Source organism: Bos javanicus, chromosome 23 (assembly GCF_032452875.1).
Source record: "Bos javanicus breed banteng chromosome 23, ARS-OSU_banteng_1.0, whole genome shotgun sequence".
NCBI lineage: Eukaryota > Metazoa > Chordata > Mammalia > Artiodactyla > Bovidae > Bos > Bos javanicus.
The window spans coordinates 32,442,401-32,469,399 of record NC_083890.1 but is presented as its reverse complement, the minus strand read 5'-3'; the positions used below and the strand labels follow the sequence as shown (position 1 = coordinate 32,469,399).

Here is a 26,999-nt window from a genome sequence, read left to right as displayed (position 1 = left end):
TGGGGTCGCTAAGCGTCGGACAAGACTGAGTGACTTCACTTTCACTTTTCACTTTCATGCATTGGAGAAGGAAATGGCAACCCACTCCAGTGTTCTGGCCAGTGATCATAGAGTTGGACACAACTGAAGCGACTTAGCAGCAGCAGCAGCAGAAGCTATATAACATCTGGCTAAAGACTAGCAGGGGGGCACTCTTTCTGCCCCCTTCTGATGTCTATGTCAGAAGCTTTCTCTATCTCTTACACTTTAGTAAAACTTTATTGCACAATAACTCTGAGTGACAAGCCTTGTCATTGGCCCTGGATTGAATTCCTGTTCTCCAGTGGCCAAAAATCCCAGCGTCTTTCACGGCTCAGCAACAACCCTTCATCCTGGGGGCTTGTCTGGGATTCTTCAGGAGAAGGTAAGGACACTTGGAGCACTAGTTCTTTCTTCTCCTAGAAAACATGTTTTCTGCTGTACTTTACTAACTCTATGGTATGTTTGTGTGAATGAATGACACACCTTGAGCAAAGCAAATGAGGATCCCTGATCTGCTGTTTCGAGGTGCCTCATAATGACTGAAGGCAGCCCCCAAAAGGGGAGCCCTCTCAGGGGTTTATACCGACCTGCCAATGCCATGAGACATCAAGCATCCCTGTGAAGGGAGCAGCCAGAAATGGCCAAAACATGTGGACTGAGCTCTCCTTTCTCAGTCAAACTTTCCAGTCTCTTTGACCATTTCATAACTCCCTGGGAATTAGAACTACTAACCTAATCTGTAGGATCACAGACTTTTAAGGGACTTGTGATCTATACTGTTACTGTGTACTGTCACTTAGGTCCCAAACTTGGATTTTGGTAGTCAAGAAGTGCCTAGCCTAGCTAGAAGTTGAAAGTTCCGAAGCTAGATGGAATTCTAGCTCCAAGAGCATATCTCAGGTTAAAGGTTACTCAGATAGGAAGTACAGCATGCTTCTTCCTTTGGAAAGCTAGCTCTTAGTGGACCAGAAGAGGCTCTCCAGTGGCTTTTCTCCCAATTTCTTAGATACTCTTTCTGTGGAATCTGTGGGAATGAACTGGAAGGACTCGCCCTAATAACTTGAGGACAAAAATCATTTTTTCCTCACTGGCCAGCCCTTCACCATTTCTTTTGCTATCACTTATACTGGTGTGATGCTCAGAAGGAACATAATGGTTTTTATGTTTATACCAGTCTTATTGTGGTCAGGAATATACTCAGGGTCCTGCACAGGTACTCCTGGAGATGAACGTTTCCCCCAATGGTCTTAGCTTGAAAGGCATTCCAGAAGGTTACTCTGATTGCACCCCAGGTGGCATCAGAGGCAAGCAAGGTTTTAATGGTGAGACACTGGACATTAACCCGGGATGCCATCAGGTCTACCCCTGGTGCACCTCCACCCGACCTTGGTGGTAGAACCCGGAGGGATGAGTACAGCACCTGTGTTGGTAAGGGACAGACTAAGTCTGACTAGGGAAGCAAAGTGAAAGGTTGTTGCTGAGTGATGAAAGACGCCAGGATTCTTGGCTTCCGGAGGAGAGGAATTCAATCCAGGGTCAGTGACGAGGCTTGATCGCTCAGAGCTTTTGTGTAATAAAGTTTTATTAAAGTATAAAAGAGATAGAGAAAGCTTTTGACATAGACATCAGAAAGAGGCAGAAAGAGTGCCCCCCTGCTAGTCTTTAACCAGATATTATATAGCTTCTAGCAGTCTGCTAACTGGAGAAAGGAAATGTCTCAAAACTCCGAGACTGGCACTAGGCCCCTCACCCACAACATGCATTTTGAGATAACATTGGCACAAAGTTTGAGTTGTCTCCGGTCATAAAATGATTGACGTGAATCTTGAAGAAAGGCAGGTTTCTAAGCAAATATATTCTCATTAACATAGCTGAAGAGAATATTTGCACAAGTAAAACATACTGGTTTGTCAAGTCAGTTCTGAGCCTTAGACAGAACCACCTTGAAGACAGAGTCTAGGGTAAATAGATAGTTCATTAACATAGCTTAAGACAAATATTTCCATAAGAAAAATGCATTGGTTAGCTCAAGGTTTGAGAAAAGTTAAGTTCAGATGGAACCAGGTGTCGTTATGGCAGCACAGAATTTTAAAGGAAACCTCTTTTTAAATTCATATAGAGAAGGGGAAAAAATCTAACACTTATTTGTTTCCTCCTGCCACTTCAGAGAGAGAGAAAAAATGTCTGACGCTTGTAGTCTATTTCCTCTGTTTAGAGACCCCTGGCCTTCCTGCCTGTTACCCTCTCATTACCACTGGGTGAAACTGAGTGAAGGGTACATGGTATCTCTCTGTATTATTTCTTACAACTGCATATGAATCTATAATGATCTCAAAATAAATAAAAAAGTTTAATTTAAAAAATCTGTAGAATGTAGTTAAAGCTAGCTTAGAAGGAAATTTAGCACTAAATGTTAATATCAGAGAAGGTAAAAGTTCTTAAATCATTAACCTAAGTTTCCATGTTAAGCTGTGGGAAAAAAGGGCAAAATAAGTTCAATTAAGCATAAAGAAAGAATAAAAAGAGAACTCAATGAGATTAAAACAGAAAAATCAGTGAGACAAAAAAGTCTTTTAAAAAGATCAACACAACTGAATAAGCTGTATCAAGACTGACAGAGAACGGAAGACATCAATTACCAATCTCAAAAATCAAAAAGAGGATAAAATAACAAACTATTAAAATGATAATAAGGGAGTACTATAAGCAACACAAACTAGCAGAGTTCATCCAAGATAAATAAGCAAATTTGAATATTCTTATATATTAAAGAAATTGAAATAGCAACTAAAACATCCAGATCCAGATGGTTTCATTGAAGATTTCTACCAGATATTTAAACAAGATATAATACTGTTTTTACACAATCTCTTCCAGAAAATAAAAGAGGATAAAACATTTCCCAATTCATGAGTCCAAAATTACTCTGATACTAAAATCAGACAAAAACAGTAGAAGAAAAAACCAAACTACAGACCCATATTTCTTATGAACACTGACACAGTATTAGGAAATCAAGTCCAGCAATGTATAGAGGTCAAAGAATCCAAGACTGGCTTGAAATAAATCAATGCAACTCACCATATTAAAAGTATAAAGAAGAAAACATGATTACATTGATGAATGCAGAAAAAAATTTGACAAAATGTATCATCCTTATCTTATTAAACAATCTCAACAGACTAGGAGTAGAAGAGAACTTTTTGTGTCTTATGAAATACACCTACAGATATCCTACAGGTAACATTATACTAATGAAGAGAGACTTAATGCTTCCCCACAAGGTTAGAAACAAGGCAAAGGAGGAGGAGCTAAGATGGCGGAGGAGCAGGATGGGGAGACCACTTTCTCCCCCACAAATTCATCAAAAGAACATTTAAACGCGGAGTAAATTCCACAAAACAACTTCTGAATGCCGGCAGAGGACATCAGGCACCCAGAAAAGCAACCCAAGTCTTCGAAAGGAGGTAGGAAAAAATATAAAAGACAAAAAAAGAGACAAAAGAGGGAGGGACGGAGTTCTGTCCCGGGAAGGGAGTCTTAAAAAGAGAGAAGTTTCCAAACACCAGGAAACCTTCTCACTGCCGAATCTGTGCCGAGCCTTGGAAGCACAGAGGGCAACATAACAGGGAGAAAAAATAAACAATTAAAGCCTGCAGATTGCGAGCCCTACGGTAACTCCCGCAGCGGAGAAGCAGTGCAGACGCTTGCACACGCCACTAGCAAGAGGGGGCTGGCCAGGGAGGCGCAGCGTGGGCTGCAATGCTTAGAGTAAGGATCTGGCCTGAATACCCCGAGCGCTATCTGAGCGAAATAATTTGGGCTAGGAAACCAAACTGTGGGATATCTACCACACAAAAAGGCAGCCCTAACCTAAGACACGGCCAGGCCCGCGCATGGAACAAAGGACTGAACAGAGATAGCCAGCTGCAGACCATCCCCTCCGGTGACAGGCAGCCAGAGCTGGAAGTGGGCAATCGCAGCCCCAGAGAGACATTATCTATAAAACTGTAAGCAGGCTTTTTTGCTAACTAAAACTTCTTGGGGGTCTGGAAGGTCAACATCCGCCTGAGAAGGTGCGCCGGTTGTACACCTAGATAACTGAGCAGCAGGGAGGCGATAAATTGCAGCAATCGTGCTCACCAAACACCTCATCACCTGAGCTGCTCGGACCTGGGAAGGGCACAAAACGCAGGCCCAACCGAGTCTGCGCCTCTGAGGACTATCCGAGTGCCTGAACCTGAGCGGCTTGGACCCGGGAGATGCAAGCAGCCCAGGGCCGGCCACGGATGGTTCCCCGCGGAGCAACCTAGAGCCTGAGCAGTGTGGGCAGGGAGGCTACACGCGCCGTGAGCAGGGGCAGGCCCAGTGTGGTTGAGACACTGCGAGCACACGCCAGTGTTATTTGTTTGCAGCGTCCCTCCCTCCCCACAGTGTGACTGAACAAGTGAGCCTAAAAAAAAAAAAAAAAAGTGTCCACCACCGTCCCCTTTGTGTCAGGGCGGAAACCAGACACTGAAGAGATCAGCAAACAGAAGAAGCTGTAACAGAGGGAACCGCCTTGGAAGCTACAGGCAATAGATTAAACCCTGTGGTTAATACCGACTACATAGGAAGGGGCCTAGTCGGACCAAGGAACTAGCCAAAAATGAACTGACCCCACAATACTCACAACAAAACCAGAGAAAGTCCTAGATATATTTTTACTATTTTTATGATCATTCTTTTTTTTTAATTAAAAAAATTTTTTTAAGTCCTCTATTATTCCTTTAATTTTCACTTTCACTTTTACAACTATTACTTTGCAAAAAAAAAAAAAAGACCCTTTTTTTTAATAAGCAAACTTCATATATATATTTTTTATAATTTTTGTGACCTTGTTTTTTTTTTTTCTTCTTTTCTTTAACATTGTATTTTTGAAATTCCAATCTCTACTCTAGATTTTCAATTTTAGCTTTTTGGTATTCATTATCAATTTTGTACCTATATATTTTTTTTTATAATTTTTGTGACTTTTTTTTTCTTTTTTCTCTCTTTCTTTCTCTTCTTCTTTTATATAACATTGTATATCTGAAATTCCAAACTCTACTCTAGATTTTTAATTTATGCTTTTTGGTATTTGTTATCAATTTTGTATCTATATTTTCTTTATAAGTTTTGCGACTTTGTTTTTGTTTGTTTTTTTTTTTTCTTTCTTTTTCTTCTTTTTTTTAACATTATATTTTTGAAATTCCAAACTCTACTCTAGATGTTTAACTTTTGCTTTTTGGTATTTGTTATCAATTTTGTACCTATATTCTCTTTATAATTTTTGCAACATTGTTTTTTTTTTTTTCTTTTCCTTCTTCTTTTCTTTAACATTGTATTTTTGAAATTCCAAACTCTACTCTAGATTTTTAATTTTTGCTTTTATGTATTTGTTACCAATTTTGTACCTTTAAGAACCCAATCTTCAGTACCCATTTTTCACTAGGGAGCGATTACTGGCTTGATTACTTGTCTCTCCCTTTGGACTCTCCTTTTTCTCCACCGGGTCGCCTGTGTCTCCTCCCTAACCCCTCTCTACTCTACCCGACTCTGTGAATTTCTGTGTGTTCCAGACAGTGGAGAACACTTAGGGAACTGATTACTGGCTGGATCTGTCTCCCTCCTTTTCATTTCCCCCTTTTATCCTCCTGGCCACCTCTGTCTCCTTCCTCCTTCTTCTCTTCTCTTTGTATAACTCCATGAACATCTCTGAGCAGTCCAGTTGTGGAGTGCACATAAGGAAGTGATTACTGGCTAGCCCACTCTCTCCTCTATTGATTCCACCTCATCTCATTCGGGTCACCTCTAACTCCCTCCTCCCTCTTCTCTTCTCTTCTCCATGTAACGCTGTGAACCTCTCTGGGTGACCCTCACAGTGGAGAAACTTTTCGTCTTTAACATAGGTGTTTTATCAATGGTGCTGTATAGAAGGAGAAGTTTTGAAACTACTGTAAAAATAAGACTGATAACTGGAAGCAGGAGGCTTAAGTCCAAACACTGACTCCGGGGAACTCCTGACTCCAGGGATCATTAATTGACAGGAGCTCATCAAACACCTCCATACCTACACTGAAACCAAGCACCACACAAGAGCCAACAAGTTCCAGGGCAAGACATACCAAGCAAATTCTCCAGCAACACAGGAACACAGCCCTGAGCTCCAAGATACAGGCTGCCTAAAGTCACCCCAAAACCATAGACATCTCATAACTCATTACTGGACACTTCATTGCACTCCAGAGAGAAGAAATCCAGCTCCACCCACCAGAACACCGACACAAGCTTCCCTAACCAAGAAACCTTGACAAGCCACCTGTACAAACCCACACACAGTGAGGAAATGCCACAATAAAGAAAACTCCACAAACTGCCAGAATACAGAAAGGACACCCCAAACTCAGCAATTTAAACAAGATGAAGAGACGGAGGAATACCCAGCAGATAAAGGAACAGGATAAACGCCCACCAAACCAAACAAAAGAGGAAGAGATAGGGAATCTACCTGATAAAGAATTCCGAATAACAATAGTGAAATTGATCCAAAATCTTGAAATCAAAATGGAATCACAGATTAATAGCCTGGAGACAAGGATTGAGAAGATGCAAGAAAGGTTTAACAAGGACCTAGAAGAAATAAAAAAGAGTCAATATATAATGAATAATGCAATAAATGAAATCAAAAACACTCTGGAGGCAACAAATAGAAGAATAACAGAGGCAGAAGACAGGATTAGTGAATTAGAAGATAGAATGGTAGAAATAAATGAATCAGAGAGGAAAAAAGAAAAACGAATTAAAAGAAATGAGGACAATCTCAGAGACCTTCAGGACAATATTAAACGCTACAACATTCGAATCATAGGGGTCCCAGAAGAAGAAGACAAAAAGAAAGACCATGAGAAAATACTTGAGGAGATAATAGTTGAAAACTTCCCTAAAATGGGGAAGGAAATAATCACTCAAGTCCAAGAAACCCAGAGAGTCCCAAACAGGATAAACCCAAGGAGAAACACCCAAGACACATATTAATCAAATTAACAAAGATCAAACACAAAGAACAAATTTTAAAAGCAGCAAGGGAAAAACAACAAATAACACGCAAGGGAATTCCATAAGGATAACAGCTGATCTTTCAATAGAAACTCTTCAAGCCAGGAGGGAATGGCAAGACATACTTAAAGTGATGAAAGAAAATAACCTACAGCCCAGATTACTGTACCCAGCAAGGATCTCATTCAAATATGAAGGAGAAATCAAAGGTTTACAGACAAGCAAAAGCTGAGAGAATTCAGCTCCACCAAATCAGCTCTCCAACAAATACTAAAGGATATTCTCTAGACAGGAAACACAAAAACGGTGTATAAATTCGAACCCAGAACAATAAAGTAAATGGCAACGGGATCATACTTATCAATAATTACCTTAAACGTAAATGGGTTGAATGCCCCAACCAAAGACAAAGACTGGCTGAATGGATACAAAAACAAGACCCCTACATATGCTGTCTACAAGAGACCCACCTCAAAACAGGGGACACATACAGACTGAAAGTGAAGGGCTGGAAAAAGATTTTCCATGCAAATAGGGACCAAAAGAAAGCAGGAGTAGCAATACTCATATCAGATAAAATAGACTTTAAAACAAAGGCTGTGAAAAGAGACAAAGACGGTCACTATATAATGATCAAAGGATCAATCCAAGAAGAAGATATAACAATTATAAATATATATGCACCCAAGACGGGAGCACCACAATATGTAAGACAAATACTAACAAGTATGAAAGGAGAAATTAACAATAACACAATAATAGTGGGAGACTTTAATACCCCACTCACACCTATGGATAGATCAACTAAACAGAAAATTAACAAGGAAACACAAACTTTAAACGATACAATAGACCAGTTAGACCTAATTGATATTTATAGGACATTTCATCCCAAAACAATGAATTTCACCTTTTTCTCAAGCACACACGGAACCTTCTCCAGGATAGATCACATCCTGGACCATAAATCTAGCCTTGGTAAATTCAAAAAAAAGAAATCATTCCAAGCATCTTTTCTGACCACAATGCAGTAAGATTAGATCTCTGTTCATTTATGTAGCATTCCAAAATAACAAAATTAAAGAATATAAATTAGTACTCACTTCCAGCTGGTGTCCTAGAAGGTCAGTAAACAAGAAACATTCCTTTGCCAAAAGACCTTCAAGTGGCTCTGAATAAAGAAAGCCTCTGGCTCTTAGTGAAATAGCCCAACAGCCTTACAGTCCTCGAGGCGTACTGCTGCTGCTGCTGCTAAGTCACTTCAGTCGTGTCCGACTCTGTGCGACCCCATAGACGGCAGCCTACCAGGCTCCCCCCGTCCGTACTAGAGGCACCTAATCCTACAACTTCCAGTGTTGCGCGGAAGACTTGACCTCACTATCACAGCTGGACTTGAAGCAAACTTGCTTTAAGTGAAAGTGAAAGTCGCTCAGTGGTGTCCGACTTTTTGTGACCCCATGGGCTGTAGCCTGCCAGGCTCCTCTGTCCTTGGAATTCTCCAGGTCTGAATGCGGGGTGTGTATCCATTCCCTTCTCTAGGGGATCTTCCCAACACAAGGATCGAACCCAGGTCTCCCGCGACTGAAGCGAAGTAACACACACATATTCAAATAAAGTTTTCAAACAACCAGATCTGACTGGAGGAATGATTATAGCAGAATATAGGTAAAAGTCCCTGGAGGAGGGCATGGCAACCCACTCCAGTATTCTTGCCCAGAGAATCCTCATAGACAGAGGAGCCTGGCAGGCTACAGTCCACGGGGTGGCGGAGTCAGACACGACTGAGCGACTAAGCACAAAGCAGCACAAACATAAGTAGGACTGCCAATTTGACTCTCTGATTATCCAATGCCTGCCAGACATCAACCAATCAGAACACTAATCTTACCCTATCCCACTAGTCAAGTAGCTAAAATAGCCTGCGAATACTTCCCTCAATCATTTGTTAAGAACTGTTGTTTTTCTGCTGTTTCTATTTTGAAGGTAGGTAGCACAGCATGTAGGCAAAGGTCTGTTGTGTCTTCCTGACTGGAAAGGAGACTCTGATACAAGGGCTGCCAAACAACATGGCAGCTACAAGTCAGGCATCCTCCGGCCTGACTTTTGCACAACCATTGCCCTGGGTGGGCCTTCAGTCCCTGGGGTCTCAGAAGAGGCGGACAGGACTTCTGACTAAACAACACAGCCAATATAACTTCTCTCCTGGACTTTAGTGATTGCTCCAAAAGTGGGGAAGTGGCCTGAGCTGAGCCAATGTTTTCTGAGATTTTCAGCAGCTTGCACATACTTCTTTTTATGAGGGTGTGAGTGAGACTAGGGTGGCTGAGGAAGTGTCTTCTGCCTTTTGGAAAAGATTGAGAAGAACAGTGGAGTGAAGGGGAGCGATAAAAATGAGTTTGGAAATATGGGGTGAGGAACAGAGAGATCCATTTATATCCAGTCTCAGCAGGTGTGCTTGTTTCAAAGGCTCTTATCTTCTGAAGCGTCCTAGTATACTTAAGGACCAGCCTTCACTTTTGTGTTTTTAAAATGCTATTTCAGTTTGACTTCTGTCACTGCAAGAGACTGTGTTTGACAAATCCAAGCCAAAACTAACTCAGCATAATGAAAATACCACATTTACTAGCATATTGAACAAATAAGTTCATTCTGCCCTTATCTCTGCCCTTCCTTTTCCTGCAGCAACAATACTGATGTCTTTGCTCTTAATTGAAAGAGAAGTGAAAATCGGAGTGGGAGGGAGAGTAGCCAGATGGCCCTGAACCCACTCAAGAGATTTAAAGTGAATCATTGAGGGTGAAAGGAGTCAAGTAGAGTCTGAATGGATGCCTGGCACTCTTAGAATAGTGGGTATTACAAAAAGAAAGAAAGGAAACTCCTCTTGCTTTTGTCTCCAAGCTAAGATTAGAATTCCATAGTGGATGAACAAAGAGAAGGAAAATTCAAGGGGAACTATTTTATTTTCTAATAGGTGGAGAGTAAGGGTACAGACCCTATAGCCAGGGTCAATGGCAGGAATCTTGACTGCATTCCAAGTAACAAGTCACTTAACCTCTCTGTGAAATAATAGTGATGGTACTTTGTAGATTTGTTGTGAGTGTTAAAGTACATATATATCAAATGCTTTGAACGTTGACTAATGCATAGCAAGTATTATATAAGTGCTCTCAAAAGGAGCACTGGAAAGGGAGAAAATGGGAGCCTAGGAATTCTATAGTAAAGAGCATGCTCTATCTGTAGGTAACAGGCTGACAGAACTATCTTAACGAAAACCTCAGAAAATCAGTGAAAAACAAGATACTTCAGTTAAGTGGCAAGATAGGGAACTAATACAAAAGTCAATAACATTAATTATAAATTATAACCCGGTGGTGCTAGTGGCCAAGAATCTGCCTGCTAATGTAGGAGAAGTAAGAGATCTCTGGGTAGGGGAGATCTCCATGAGGAGGGCATGGCAACCCATTCCAGTATTCTTGCCTGGAGAATCCCATAGACAGAGGAGCCTGGCGGGCTACAGTCTACAGGGTCACAAAAAGTTAGGCACAACTGAACCAACACATAGCACACAGCACACATAAGTGTCTAGAAGATACAAAAAAGGAGAAGACCGAATTTTCAAAAGATACAAAACATGTGAAATGTCTACAGTAAACTTAATAAGAAAACTAAGTATTCCTAAAAGAACCAAAAGTAGAGTTAAATAAGCATGAAGGCATCCTATACTTGTGGACAGGATGATATGACATCCTAAAGATGTCAAATTCAATATAATCCTATTTATTCAACAAACTGAAAGTTCACAGGGGAGAAAAAGACAAATTACCCCTAAATACATGAGAAGATACTCATTTATAATCAAAATAAAGGACAAATTAAAATTATTGGGTTAGCCAAAATGTTCGTTTGGATTTTTTCCATAACAGCTTACAGAAAAACCTGAACGAACTTTTTGGCCAATCCAATACACTGAGATGTATCAATTCTTGCCTATCAGATGTTAAAAAATCCTACAGCCTTCCCAGCTGACAATACTAAGGAGAAATGGGCACACCTGTACATTGCTGGTGGGAATGTAAAATGATACAGTTATTTATGCTGAGAAATTTCAGTTAGATCTAATCAAGTAACATATGCCTTAACCTTGGACCCAGGATTTTCACTTCTAAGAATCTACCTTGAAAATATGATTCTCTATATATGAATTAACAAAAATGTACAAAGCTGTTCAGGCAGCATTATTTGCAATATTTTATAAAGTGGAAATAATGTAAATGTACACCTACAGGGGAAAGGTTGAATAATTTCCAAGACACACTCACACCAGAGCACCTGGAAATGAATGAGAATCATCTTCAGGTCCTGGTAGGGAAAGAGCTCCATGTATTACTGTAAGGTGAAGAAAGAAATGTAGAAAAATTGCACATTGACTGTTACTTTGGGGTAAAAGGAGGGAAATTTTGAACCATGTTCATGATTCACAGGTTCAAGAAATAAAATTACATCAAGAGGAAAATAAATTCTGAAAACAGACTGATATGCATGAAGCCAGGAATGGAACCCATGTCTCCTACATTAAAGGCAGACTCCTTACTTGCTGAGCCAATGGGGAAGATTATGAATGAAGTTCACAATACCATATTGGTAACATGAACACATAACGGTTCAGTCTGAACACAGTTCTCTGATGATACATTCTTAATGGGATGTCTTCTATTTCTGTCAGAAATTAAAAAAAAATAATAAATAAAAAAAATTTAAATCCCCAGTTTTGTAAACTAATAGAAAAATGAAGCAACTTCTATGAGGTTCTGTGAGCCAGCATTACTCTGAAACCAAAACTAGACAAACATGTTAAGTTGCTTCAGTCGTGTCTGACTCTGTGTGACCCCATAGACGGCAGCCCACCAGGCTCTGCCGTCCCTGGGATTCTCCAGGCAAGAACACTGGAGTGGGTTGCCATTTCCTTCTCCAATGCATGAAAGTGAGAAGTGAAACTGAAGTCGCTCAGTCGTGCCAACTCTTAGCGACCCCATGGGCTGCAGCCCACCAGGCTCCTCCATTCATGGGATTTTCCAGGCAAGAGTGCTGCAGTGGGGTGCCATTGCCTTCTCCATGACAAACATAGCACAGGTAAACTCAAAGCTAATATCAGTTGCTCAAGTAGACACAAAAGTCCTAAAGAGAATAATGTAAAATCCATGCAAGTAGTTTATTAAGGAAAAATAACATCATGAAGCTAGGTGGTTGAACCTTGGAGTGGCAGTATACTTAAGGATTTAAAATGTCTTTCACCTACTGATTAAACAGGGGCTACAGCTGACTCATTAGAAAAGACCCTGATGGTGGGAGGGATTGGGAGCAGGAGGAGAAGGGGACGACAGAGGATGAGATGGCTGGATGGCATCACCGACTCAATGGACGTGAGTCTGAGTGAACTCCGGGAGTTGGTGATGGACAGGGAGGCCTGGCGTGCTGCGATCCATGGGGTCGCAAAGAGTTGGGCACGACTGAGCGACTAAACTGAACTGAACAGAACATCTGGTGGTTCAATGGTAAAGAATCTGCCTGCCAATGCAAGAGATGTGGGTTCAATCCCTGGGTTGGGAAGATCCCCTGGAAAAGGAAATGGCAACCCACTCCAGTATTCTTGCCTGGGAGATTCCATGGACAGAGAAGCCTGATGGGCTACAGTCTATGTGATTGTAAAGAGTCAGACATGACTTAGCTACTAAAAACAAAACAAAACAAAACATTCACATGCAAATGATAACTGCTTTTAGCCCCCAGGAATTGGTGGCAAATCAGACAATGTTTCAAGGAATTTATGGATATGGAAATGAACAAATGAATAATTTTAGAAAAATCATATACACTTAAAAAATTATTACTACAGCAGATAATGTGTATAAAAAGTGTATGAGAGCTACTGGGTTGAGAGTCTGGTTCAACTGGGAGAGGAAGGTAAAGAAAAGTTTTCTAAGGAGAAGGTTATTTAAGCCAGACCTTGATGAGGGAATCACTAAATGCCATACAGAGGAAAGGGCAAGACCCATTGAAGGAGACAGGAAAGCATCATCAAAGGCATTTCGGTGTGGCCAGAATGGTTTCTTTGAGTAATAAAGAATCTGATATGACTAGAGATCATAGACATGCAGTGGGAAGATTTGACTGGATGGCAGCTTGGGGATGGTTGACACAAATTTTTGTGCATGCTTGTGCTAAGTCGCTTCAGTTGTGTCTGACTCTGTGACCCTGTGAACTGTAGGAGAAAAGAACCTCTAATCAAAAGTGTAGATGTTCAAAGCTTCTGAGTATGAGAGTGAAATAGTTAGATTTGTGAATTATTGAGAGACTGCTTGTATCAATAAGATGGATTATAGTGGAAAGATTGGGAACTATGAGGAAACAAAGCTAATGTGTTTGCTTGAGTCAGATACTAGGGCTTCTCTTAAGCATTCAACTTTGTCCCTAATCCCTACAAGTTATCACTCATAGAGCCAGTGTTGTGATAGATTAAGTTCCAATGTGAGCAAACTTGCTTGCAAGGGTCAACCATTAAATTTTGGAAAATTTTGCAAACTGGTTGTTAAATAAGAAACACCATTATTAAAAATTAAATTTTATAAAACTACAATTAAATAAATTTAGAACAGGTAAAAATACACATCAATTTCTAATTATTTGCCAATGTTTACTATTAACTATGTTCTTGAGGCTATTTTCATCAATTCTACGTGAATGATAGAAATGCTATTTAATGACTTGCTATTGTGCTTTTCTTCTCAATTCTGATTTCACAGACATGCTGGTAGCTGGAAATCAGCCTGGTGGAATTTTTTACACCATGGAAATCAACAAATGCTATAAGGCAGGACTTTACCTATTGCTTTCTTGATTACCTAGATTTAAGAATGTCCTAGAGAACATGTGAATTAAAAGTGTGATATATCTGTAGCTATTGCACTGTAAAGAGCCCCAAATATTAAGGAAATATTTTCCCAGTGTTCAGAATCTATTATCTGATTCAGCAAAATAATCACTCATATCACTGACATCTGAGCAACATTCTGACATAGTTTTTTCTTGGCAGAAAAAAAAAATCAACATTTATGTTAGGACTGTATTCATTAGTCAATAGTATGAGTGACTTCTGTGATGAAATGGATAGTAATCAAGCAGTTCTTTGTAGTCTGATTTTATGATACTATTGTTGGTAATGAAATTATAAAAATGGATATTTTGTATGAAATAGCAATTCTTTCAAAATGATAGGTCTAATCTGAAACTCAAAGAGACATTTTAGCTTAAAATTTATTTCTAAAACTGTATAATAGCTAACAGAATTTCATACATTAACCCTTGAGCAGTGTCAAGAGTTTTATTAACACATATGTGTATGTGTATATGTGCTTAGTCACTCAGTTGTATCCAACTCTTTTGCAACCCCATGGACTGTAGTTGGCCAGGCTCCTCTCTCCATGGGATTTTCCAGGTATGAATACTGGAGTGGGTTGCCATGCCTTCTTCCAGGGACATTTACCAACACATCACTGTCTATAACCCATACTCCATACATTTGAGATAGGTTCCTAAATGAAATAAATGTATAGAGGACAATGAAAGGCAAAGGAATACTTCATTCACTTGTTCTGTAGCCTCAAATCCTAGCTGAGGTGTGAGGCCAGATAATGGGAAAGACCGTTTTCCGTGCACTAAAGAAAATAGGAAGTCAAACATGCTCATTTTCCTCATTTTAAAATTGGAGGCTTGTTCTCAGCCTCCTGATCCTTCTACCTCAGATTTGTAGAGTAACACTCATCAAATAATAAAAGAAGATGATCTGGCCTCTTTTCAGAAAATCTGGGAAAGTTCTAAAAGCCAAAACACTTGGGCACTATTGAGGTACTGGTATTTCTCTTGAGCTACTATTCTATTTGAAAAATTGCCTTTCATATTCCATCCAATTAACAAATCCTTGGAGGCTTTCTAGAAACAGTGTCATTCTATGAGATGCTTCAGAAGTATTAAAGGACATGCTTGGAGATAACTTCTTTAAGTCAAGACGTGGGTAGCCATTCTCTTCTCCAGGGGATCTTCCCCACAGGGATCAAACCCAGGTCTCCTGCATTGCAGGCAGATTCTTTACTGTCTGAGCCACCAGGGAAGCCTGGATAATAAAGAGAATTAACTCTTGTCTACCTGGTGGGCTTGAATGTTTACCACATCTGCAAATAATAAATTCAACAAAAAGTACATCATGTCCTATCCAGTGAACTGTGTGATTCAGAGCCATGAGCACATAAACCAGAAAAACATAGTTAATTACAGCTATTATTTTGGAAAGTTAGTTGCTCTGAAAATACTTTGGTTTCTGATGATCTTTAATTAGCTTATCTGCAGCTGGAGTCCTTGATGACTGCCTCAAAGGGTTCCTCCCCCAAATCCAAGGATGATTCAATACTGGGACATCCATAAAGGTGATTCACCAAATTAGTAAGTTAATACTGATAAAGCATTATGTTCATAACAAAGGTTACCAAAAATGCACTTGAAAATACTACAGTTACTCTTCAGTTAAAAACTTTTAGTAAGCTGAAGCTAACGGGATAAATTCTAAAAACTGTTGAATGAATACATCCCCAAAGAAAGCCCAGCATGTCCAGTAGTGAAATAATAGTTTTACTGTCATTTGAGTCAGGAACTTGCCCCTAAAAGTTCTTATCACCAACACTATCTTATCGTGGAATATTAGACAAAGACAGTAAGCACATAATTTAACCATGGTCAACTCTAAGCCAATTTCAGACTTTTGGATGACTTCATTGAAGGTCTAGTGTGGCTGCCAGCTTCTAAGATGGCACTCCATCACCTCTGCCTCCTAGTACTGGCACCCTTGTGCAGCCCATCCCCCACTAACAAGGGTTAGTCTATGGGATGCAGAAAACACAAAACAGCAGAAGTTAGAGTGTGTCACTTTGGAGATTAGGTTGTAATAGATAAAGGAGTTTCTTTTAGTCACAAAGTAGAAAAAAGAGAATCAATGGAGCTACTTATTGATTCCTAGCAATAGATTGCCAATAAAAAGATACACTTTCTTTTACAAATTCACAGTACCCTAAAAAGAATCTTTGATTTGAATGGGGCCTCCCAAAGCTATTCACCAAAAATATCACCAATGGAGAAACACCTCTATGCCTCTTAACCCCTTGAAGCACTTCCCCACCTCCCCTCCTCCGCTGGTAACCACTAGTTTGTTCTCTGCCTCATCTGTGAGTCTGTTTCTTTTTTGCATGAAAAGACATTGCTAAGCATTAGGGAAACACAAATAAAAACGACAATGAGATATCACCTCATACCTGTCAGAAGGGCTGTCATCAAAAAGACCACACAAACATCAAGTGTTGGCAAGAATGAGGAGAAAAGGGAACCTTAGTACATGGTTGGAAGGAATGTAAACTGGTACAACCACAATGGAAAACTGCATGTGGATTATTTTGAATTAAAGTGACCTGAGAAATCACCAGTGGAAAAAAATAATTTAAAAACCTACTCTCATCTCCTGCTTTTCCCCTAAAAGTGGAAAATAAATCTTCCATGTGAAGTCACCCTGTACCAGGAGGGTAGAATATATCACCAGACTTAGAGAATTCAAGACTAAGAAAGCTATATAAACAAATTTTGTTACTTCTTCATTAGTCAGCTGCCCCAAGTACAAGCCTCTCTGTTTTGTTACATCTTCACAAATAATTGTTTCTCTGTTTAAAAATTATATACTATAAACAACCTGTTCTGATCACTTTGGGGTCCCATTGCTATGAGAATCCACTGAGAATTAGATTTTTTTTTCCTCCTGTTAATCTTGTGTCAATTTAATCATTAGATGAGTTGAAAGAACTCAAGAGGGATAGAGGGAAATTTCCTCCTACCTGACAGAGCTAACAACAAATCCCCCATCCCAAAAAAGTATTTTAAATTCAAAATTTGCTAAAAAGGCATAATTAACACTTATTTTACATTTAAAAATTGCTTACTAAAATAAGACAAATAGGATTCCTAACATATGTGCCTAGTATATCTCAACCTAAAGCCCAATATCATGTTTGATGGTGAAATATCAGTACCATTCCCCAGAGAGTCAGGAACATGACAAAGAATCTTTGTATCACCATCATTATTATTGATGACATTTGTGACATATTTAGGAATATTCGTCAAGGAATTTTCCAAAGAGTTGATTTATTGCATTGTGTTTAGAGGAACATCTAAAGAGAGAAATGAAAACAGATACATTACTGTACTGTGTATTACTGTGAAAAAAAAAATAAAGCTCCTTTTTAACTACGAGGCTATAAAGTAAAACAATGTAATCCATACATCTATACCATCAAAAGCTACAGAGATTTGGGACAAACAACAAAAATACACAGTGATATTGTGAAGAAAAGTCTAAAGCTTTCTAAGAGGATTAACATGTGATTAGAAATAGCTAAGAATATAATAGCTAAGAGTAAACTTAGGCGAATCAATTGTTCCTTGAATTAAGCACATGTGCCTTCCATCTGTGTGTGCGTGTATGTGTGTGTGTGTGTGTGTGTGTGTGTCTGTCTGTCTATCTGTCTGTCTGTCTGTCTCTGTGTATGGTAGCTGCAGACTTCTTTTTCCCAAAAAGAGGCAAAGAGATTCTAGGAAATGTAGACAGAAAACTGAACCTCAAATTACCCCAAAATACATTTCATTTCTATATATGTAAAAAATATAACAATATGATGAAACCAATGAAAACAACATGCTCAAAATTGTTTAGATTTGACCTGTTTCATATATTATTAATAAATATTAGAAAGCAACTCTGGGAGAACACTAATCATTAGCACACAAGGATAATCTATGATCCCAATGATTCAATATTTAGTAAATATATTAATATAAAAAGATAAATCTATGGTTGTACCACTAGATCTAATTAGGAGAGAAAAACCACACAGTTACCTGAAATAGGAAACTTTAGTATAAAGAATGAATTCAGGGAACTGGAGTAAGGACTCAGGGACTGGCTAATAGGAAGCAAAAATAACCAAAGAGTGGAGGACCAGCAGAGATAAGGCTTCCCTGGTGGCTCAGTGGTAAGGAATCCGCCTGCTAATACAGGAGACGTGGGTTTGATCCCTGGGTTGGAAAGATCCCCTCGAGAAGGAAATGCCAACCCATTCCAGTATTCTTGCCTGGGAAATTCCATGGACAGAGGAGTCTTGTGGGCTAATGTTCAAGAGGTCGCAAAAGAGTTGGACATGACTTAGCAACTAAACAACTAAGATCATGGCATCTGGTCCCATCATTTCATGGCAAACAGACTGGGAAACAATGGAAACAGTGACAGACTTTATTTCTGGGGGCTCCCAAATCACTGCAGATGGTGACTGTAGCCATGAAATTAAAAGATGCTTGCTCCTTGGAAAAAAAGCTATGAACAACCTAGACAGCTTATTAAAAAGCAGAGACATTACTTTGCAACAAAGGTCCGTCTAGTCAAGGCTATGGTTTTTCCAGTAGTCATGTATGGATGTGAGAGTTGGAGTGTGAAGAAAGCTGAGCACCGAAGAATTGATGCTTTTGAACTATGGTGTTGGAGAAGACTCTTGAGAGTCCCTTGGACTGCAAGGAGATCCAACCAGTCCATCCTGAAGGAGATCAGTCCTGGGTGTTCATTGGAAGGACTGATGCTGAAGCTGAAACTCCAATACTTTGGCCACCTGATGCAAAGAACTGACTCATGAAAAGACCCTGATGCTGGGAAAGATTGAAGGCAGGAGGAGAATGGGACAACAGAGGATGAGATGGTTGGATGGCATCACTGACTTGATGGACATGAATCTGAGTAAGCTCTGGGAGTTGATGATGGACAGGGAAGCCTGGCATGCTGCAGTCCATGAGGTCGCAAAGAGTTGGACATGACTGAGCGACTGAACTGAACTGATGGAGTATAATCTATAAAATATTGAATTACTATGTTGTACATTTGAAACTAATATAGTATTGTAAATCAAATATAGTTCAGTTTAAAGAGAGAGAGAGAATCAGAGATGAGCAGACGGACAAGCATGCCTGAGTCTTATGAAATGTTTTGTTACAAAAGGGAGCAGATTCTTGATGCATGACAGAAAACCAGGAAATTCTGTAAAACAATTATTCTTCAATTGAAAAATTAAATTTAAAAAAAGGGAGAAGAATCACATGGTGTCTATTTTCACAGAAAACTCAGTGGCTTTGTGCAAATAGATATAATCAGAAAACCACAAAAATCATTAAAGTTAACCAAAATATATTAAGTTTCCACTCTGGAGAGCCTAGTTGTATTAAACAAGAGGGTGACAGAGGGAGGGCTTAAAAGGGACAAGACATAGCTTTGGGGACAAGGGCTTAAAAGGGACAAGACACATCCTTCTCATGAAGAATATAATAACCCTGAGCCACGCCATAAGGCACCAGTGCTTAAACAAGGAGCATGGGCTGTCAGGCTCCTATATGAGGAGGAGCATCCATTCCAAATGGAAGATCAGGGATGATGGTGGTGGCCTCTTCTGGGCCTGAAGCATGAGCAGGATTTAATGAGCTCGATCTACTTGTCAGTGAGACAATGAAAGTAAAGTTAAAATTAAACCTTTATGCCAATAAACTCCCCTGTGGTAACACAGGGGCTAAAGGTTTAGGGTAATCATTTATCTCCTAGAGACTAGGAAATTTGGGAATGTTTAGAGAAATCGATTTGAATGGAATGAGGATCCTGTAGTCCACCTCCCTCCGGTGAGCCTTCCATCTTTTGTTCTTTAATATTCTGCTTTTGAGATGATGAGAATGGGTTTTCCCATAGAGAGCTGCTTGGTTTGCTGTTTTGGGGGTGGGGAAGAGACTTTTCCTGAGATAATTCTGAAAAGTGAGAAAGAAACCAGGGTCCCAGAACTCTAGGGAGTAAAACTCTGGGAATAAAATTATCCAAAAGGATGGCTACAGAGACCTGGAGGCAAATCAATAATTTAAAATTATACTTTTTAGACTTAATATCACCCATTTATTGGAATTAGACTAGATAGCCTGTAGTTTAAGATTCCTAAACTGGGCTTGTTTTTATGGGATGCATTAATTAAAAAAAAATCAGTCATATCTATAGTGAGACAATAAATGTAAATTCTGGCAGAGGGAGATTTTCATAGGGGCTAACAGATCAAATAACCAAAACAGATTTGACCTTTCCAATTAATTTATGCATGGGGGAAAAGTAAAACAAAATGAAATCCCACAATGCTTTGGGAAGTAGGTAATGAGTGAAGAGTTTGGGGCAGAGAACTTTAATTTGGGGCCTATGAATAAGAGCCATGAACTGTTCTTATATATAGGAAATGCTCAGTGCGGAGACCAGACAAAGATAACATTTGTGCTATTAATAGCTCTGCCTGGTACCTTAAGGAAAAGTCTCATTCTACAGTGAACTAATCAATGGCAGATGACCAGGATATATTTAATGCAAAGGTAATAGACACAGAAACAGTCTTGGCCAGAGAAAGTGATAGGAAATTGATACAGGAATGAATGGCCCAATTTTTTTGCTGGTTCTTCCTCATTTCCTGGTCTCCAAGTAAATAGATAAGGCAAATTTATATATCTACTTGAGCCCTCTGTCCTGAACTACCAACTCATAGACACAATGCCTATTTGGCAGTCTTCCCTTCTGGATCAAACAGTCAACTCAAACCCAACATGTCCAAAATGAAACTCCTGTTTTTCTTCTGGAAACTTGCTCTCCTCTTGCTTATCTCCCCACTGCCACTGAGTGCACAGCACCATTCACTCACTCACTCAAGCCATAATTCTAGAAGTCTCCAAAAAAATCTCCCCTTTTCCTGATCCCCCTATCCACCTCATGAGCAGTTCTTCTTGACTCTAGCTACAAAACAGATCCCCACGACAGCCCAGCCCGGATACCATTAACTCTTGAATAGGTAGCTATGACAGCCTCTTCTCAAGTCTCTTGGTTCCCAGTCTTGACCCTTGTAGACCATGCCCCCCTACAGCAGCCAAGGCAAATCCAGTCCCCTTACCTATTCACAGGACCCCACATGGTGTGTCCTTGACCACCACTTTGATCTCATCTCCCACCGTTGACCTTCTCACTCACTCTGCCCTGGTCATGTTGGACAAACTTGCTTTGTTTCTTTGCCTGGCATGCCCTTGCTCAGAGCTGCCTCTTTCTCACCATTCCCATTTCAGCTTGGATATAACTTCCTCACACAACCAGGTAAAGTAGTTAGATTTGGCCAAGTGACGCTGGTTACTAAGTTGTTGTCAGTGCTACTGTCATTATCTTCATAGCAAATGTCATTCTTACTTCTTTCATTTTGTGCCTCTCCTGGAGACTTTGCTGGAGTTAACAAGGCAGTGGAAATTGGGACAAAGCAGATACAGGGTAAGGGATGCAGGTGTGGACAATATGCTGACATCATTGCTGGTTACCAGAAAAACTAGTAAGCACTTCTGTAACAATAAGTATGGAGAGGGGAAGTTTAATGCAAACTAAGTCCTTCAGTCATAAATGCAAGAGAAAGAGCTAAGGTAGCAAAATATTCGATTTATTGGTTCAACAAATATTTACGGGATCAATGAACTAGTGGTCAGTGAACTTTCAGGTGCTGGTACACTAGAAGAGTCCTGCGAGGTATTATCATTATTTAATCACTAAGCCATGTCTGATTCTTCTGTGACTCCATGGGCTGTAGCCAGCCAGGCTCCTCTGTCCATGGGATCTCCCAGGCAGGAGTACTGGAGCGGGTTACCATTTCTTCCTCCAGGGGATCTTCCTGACCCAGGGGTCAAACCTGAGTCTTCTGCATTGGCAGGCGGATTCTTTACCACTGAGCCACCTGAGAAGCTCCCTGATAGGTATAACCTTTAGGAAAAAACGTTACTCTGAATGCTATGTCTTCGAACTAATTGCCCTAAGGGGTAGACAGGCATGATAAATTACTGTTATATCGGGATATTCAGTCCCTTCTTGTGACAGGTTTCTTGTCAGTTATAAGGCCCACTCTATTTTGCCAATGAGCAATGATTTGAATTCCAATTCAACTTTCAGTTTGTTTCTGATTTCAATATGGACTGGAGGGCTCCTTGGTCTATAATCTCTGTGTTTTAAAATGATGTAATGAGTTGCCAGTCCAGGTTCGATGCACGATACTGGATGCTTGGGGCTGGTGCACTGGGACGACCCAGAGGGAGGGTATGGGGAGGGAGAAGGGAGGAGGGTTCAGGATGGGGAACACAGGTATACCTGTGGCAGATTCATTTCGATATTTGGCAAAACTAATATTGTAAAGTTTAAAAATAAAATTAAAAAAAAAGAAAAAAATGATGTAATGAGGCAACTGTTGTATTAATTAATCGCTACCCACTATAGTTGTGATGTGCACAACACAGACATTATGCAATGTTTCTATTTACACTTAAAAACAATATCATCAAAGAATCAGATATATCCATGCTCTTATGTTAATTAAAGTAGTACTCCATAGAGAGAAATTAGAAATTTTATTTTACAAGCAACTCCTGCCCTGCCCTCACTTCCCTTTACCTCTGCTCAACTCCATAACTTTTCTGATCATTTTCAGAGAGTGAAAAGGCCATTGGTTATTTTCAGCCTCCAAATAATCTCATGTGATAATTCATGGCTCCAGTCTGATGAAAAGCATACAACTCCCAAATTTTATCTAGAAGCAGAACTTCTCCTCATCTCCAGCTTGGGTCTGGTTGGGGAGGGTGGTGGTGGAAGATTTGGTTTAGCTTCTCATTCCCTTTCTCTGTCAACTCCTCTTGCCCCTTCTGGTAACTGAGGCTGCTGATCCATTTCAGGCTGGTAGTTAGGGTGGTCAGTAAAAGGCAGGAAGTATGGTTGTTCCCTGGACTCTTAAGATCTGGCATTGTGGCTCTCTAGGCTTGGGTGGATGTTCAGCATTACTCTTCTGGAGAGTTCCCTGCTGGGGACACCCATCAGTCTCTCCCTTGCCCTCTGCTCAGCCCTTACTGTTCCTCCCTCAGCCGTTGGGCATCCGGCACTCCACCTCACCTTTTGGGGAGTCATGTGGTCCCTCAAGACAGTTCTCTTGGCAGGATTTTAAAAGGCTATAACCTGGACCTCTCTAGTCATTCATATCTGGCTCAGAAGGAACCTGCATGTGTCTGTCCAGGCATCCTTGCACCTGCTGCTGTGGGAAGTCTTACAACCCTCCGATGTGCTGTGGGCCCTTCCTCTGCCCTACAGCCTCAGGCCATGAGTTGGCGCCCCACGGCCTTAGAGTCTGAGGTCTGTGTTACTCATCAGTTTCCTCCTCTCTCTCAGGCACACATAGTGGGGCACACACACACAACCTCCAGGGGACAGAAGTCAAGCTCTGGACGACCCCGTTGCAGGCAGCCAATATTGTTTGCCTTGGAGTAAGGGGCGGCATCCACCTGCTCTCTTTCATGAAGTCAGGGTGAATAAGTGACGCGCATACCAGCAACTTCCTCTAAAGAAGCTTTCTCAGGTTTGTCTCAGTTTGTGCCCTTGAAGTGAGTGCAGCAGCCTCCTCCTTCTCAAGTCTCTCCCATCACTTTAGAATAAAGGCAACACTTATTGTTTTCCTCTCAGAATAGGATATGTTCAGTCAAATTGGAATCAGGACTATGTGAATAGCCATTGACACACATTATCATGCACGAACATGGGTGCACATGGTTTTTGACGGTGTCAGAATGAAAGATTCTGACACTTCAAACACTGCGACCTCAGTTTTTGTGAGAGTTTTTTGTTATTGGGGTTTTAAATGTATTTTTAACCATAGTAATAACTCACAAATACATTACTGTTGTAATACATTTAAACACCATGCTATGTGCTAAGACGCTTCAGTCGTGTCCAACTCTTTGCCATGAACTGTAGCCCACCAGGCTCCTCTGTCCATGGGATTCTCCAGGAAGAATACTGGAGTGGGTTGCCATTATAGATAGATTTAAATTTCCATGTGGCCATTCCTCCCAAGGCAATGGTCCTCTTCATTCCCTTATATATATTCATAGATGACCCATGTTACCAGATTCATGCATCTTAACTTTAAAACCAGGGCTCAGGACAATGTAGATGAGAGCTGTCACTGTCTCAGTGTTGTAAGTTTCTTTTCATCATTTTCTATTCACTTGCAAATACATAAGTTACATAATGGGATATTATGTATACATATGTTATACTTATGTAAATTTTACTATACTATACAGCAATCAAAAGGAATCCATTGAATCTACATTAAAAAGCATATAAAAATTAAAAGATGGAAAAGTTGTAGAATCTTATACTTAATATTTTACAAACATACTTTTTTTTCACCTAATACGTCTTTTAAATTTTTATATGCTTTTAAAGGGCTTCCCTGGTGGCTCAGACAGTAAAGAATCTGCCTGCAATGCAGGAGACCTGGGTTCAATCTCTGGGTTGGGAAGATCCACTGCAGAAGGGAATGATAACCCACTCCAGTATTCTTGCCTGGGGAATTCCATGGACAGAGGAGGCTGATGGGCCACAGTCCATGGGGTCACAAAGACAGATCTAGTGAATTCTTTGACTGCTATATAGTATTCTAAAGTTTACATATACTTCACTTAATTTAACTATTAATGATCATTGATTATTGTCTCTGATTTTTTACTTTTACAAATATTGCTACAAGGGGTGTCTTGGGACATCCTCTGTGTGGCTGTGCAGACACCATGAAGCAGCGGTATCAGATGGAAGGGGTGAAATTTGACCACTATAAACAATAGCTTATTTATTCACACTTTTGCCTAAACTTGGTGATAAAAGTCTTCTAAATATTTATGAAAGTTGATGGGTAATAAATAGAATGATATTGTTCTTTGACATCCATGTCCTTCCTTTATAATAAGGCAGAGTGCATTTACCCCATTTGTTGTTCATCTGTATTTGTCTACTGTTCTGATAGTTACCTGTTCTTCACCTATTTTCCTGTATTTTGTCTTTTTTATATTATCTTGAAAATGTTTAAAAAAAAAAAACCACCACTCCTCTATCTGATATTATACTGAAATGGATTTCTTCCCTTTTGTCAATGACCTTTAATGGCAGCTATTATTATAAATAAAGCTTGTGTTTTGTATCTGACAGTGTCCTTCTGATATGTCCAGGTATAAATTTCATTTCATTGGCTTGAGACTCATTGTGATTCTTGAATCTGAGAAATATCATGTTTCATCTGTTCTGAATGAGTCTGATTCATTATTTCTTAAAGTATTGCCTCTCTCCAATTCTCTTTTTCTCCTCTTAGAATTCTTATTCAATGTATACTGGACCTTTTCACTCCATTTTCCAGGTCTGTTAACTTTGCTATCATACCTCATCATCTTACTCAGCCTTATTTGATATAATTTACTTAGCTCTACCTTCTATTTCTCTAATTCTTTCATTAGCTATGTCTAGTCAGCTAGTTTCCAATCACAGTGTCTAAATTTGTCTTTTGTATTTCAAGCAGTATCCTTCTTAAATCTGCCTATTCTTTTGTTATCTTCTTATATTTTATTTCTTCAGTTATTTTCAGTTCAGTTCAGTTGCTCAGTCATGTCTGACTCTTTGTGACCCATGGACTGCAGCACACTAAGTTTCCCTGTCCATCACCAACTACTGGAGCTTGCTCAAACTCATGTCCATCGAGTTGGTGATGCCATCCAACCATCTCATCCTCTGTCATCCCTGTCTCCTCCTGCCTTCAATCTTTCCCAGCATCAGGGTCTTTTTCAATGAGTCAGTTCTTTGCATCAGGTGGCCAAAGTACTGTAGTTATTTAAAGGATGCTTAAAGAATGTGTTTATCAGTGCAGGCTATTTTTTTGGAAGTTCTCAGCAGTTTAATCATGCTATGTGCTGAGTCTGAGGATTTGCCTTGGATGATCACTTCTATGAGTGTTTATAATTTTGGATCTTGAATTCATATTAAGTAGAGCTTCATCTTCAGTAATTCTGTGTGATCTGTGTTGAGCAAATCAGCCTAGGCCCAATTCTTCTTACTTCAGTTTTTCAGCTGAGCAAGAGTTCTCAGTTAGGACAATGTGAATTCCAAACTCCAACTTCCCAAAACATAGTTATGAATTTTTGTAACTTTCAGGAGAGGCTCAGGACAATGCACATGAGAGCTGTCACTGTCTCACTTGCTGCAAAGGGCAGAGCCTCTAACTCAGTTTTGAATTCCCTTGAGGTTTCTGGCTCTATGTCAAGATCTCTATTAATGTTGCCTTCCTGGCATGAGTCTGAGGTTTCATCCTCCATTCCCTACAAGGACCTGACAAGCCCCTGACAAAAACTGATGCTTTGTCCCCAGGCCCAAGGTTTCTGAAGAGTAAGCTCATTCCTCTAATTTTTCATTACATCCATGGAGATACCTCAGACTATCTTTGAATATATGTATTTAAAAGATGCTTTCTCAGGACTTCCCTGTTGATCCAATGGTAAAGAATCTGCCAGCCAACAAAGGGGACATGGGTTCGATCCCTGGCCTAGGAAGATCTCATGTGCCACAGGGCAACTAAGCCTGTACATCACCACTACTGAGACCATGTGCCCTAGAGCCCATGCTGTGCCACAAGAGAAGCCACTGCAATGAGAAGCCCGAGCACTGAGAAAGCCCATGCACAGCAGTGAAGACCCAGCACAGCCAAGAATCAATAAATAAATAGTAAAAAAGATGTTTGCCAGATTCTATCTTGTATCAGTTCAGTTCAGTTCCGTTGCTCAGTTGTGTCTGACTCTTTGCGACACTATGAATCGCAGCATGCCAGGCCTTCCTGTCCATCAACAACTCCCAGAGTCTACCC

General features: G+C 40.1%; 2 protein-coding genes across 11 annotated transcripts in view; one reads left to right on the top strand and one right to left on the bottom strand.

The window, feature by feature from the left end:
* The window catches only part of SLC17A1 (solute carrier family 17 member 1), a 239,049-nt gene that overhangs the window by 132,599 nt on the left and 79,451 nt on the right, over nucleotides 1-26,999 (bottom strand). The window lies entirely within an intron of this gene.
* The window catches only part of SLC17A4 (solute carrier family 17 member 4), a 36,480-nt gene continuing 29,287 nt past the window's right edge, over nucleotides 19,807-26,999 (top strand). For 2 of the 3 annotated variants that reach the window (XM_061399289.1, XM_061399288.1), the window contains exon 1: nucleotides 19,832-19,899. The gene's annotated coding sequence lies outside the window, so the exon portion shown is untranslated. Of the gene's footprint in view, nucleotides 19,900-26,999 lie in introns of all 3 variants that reach the window. The other variant, XM_061399287.1, reaches the window with a different exon arrangement.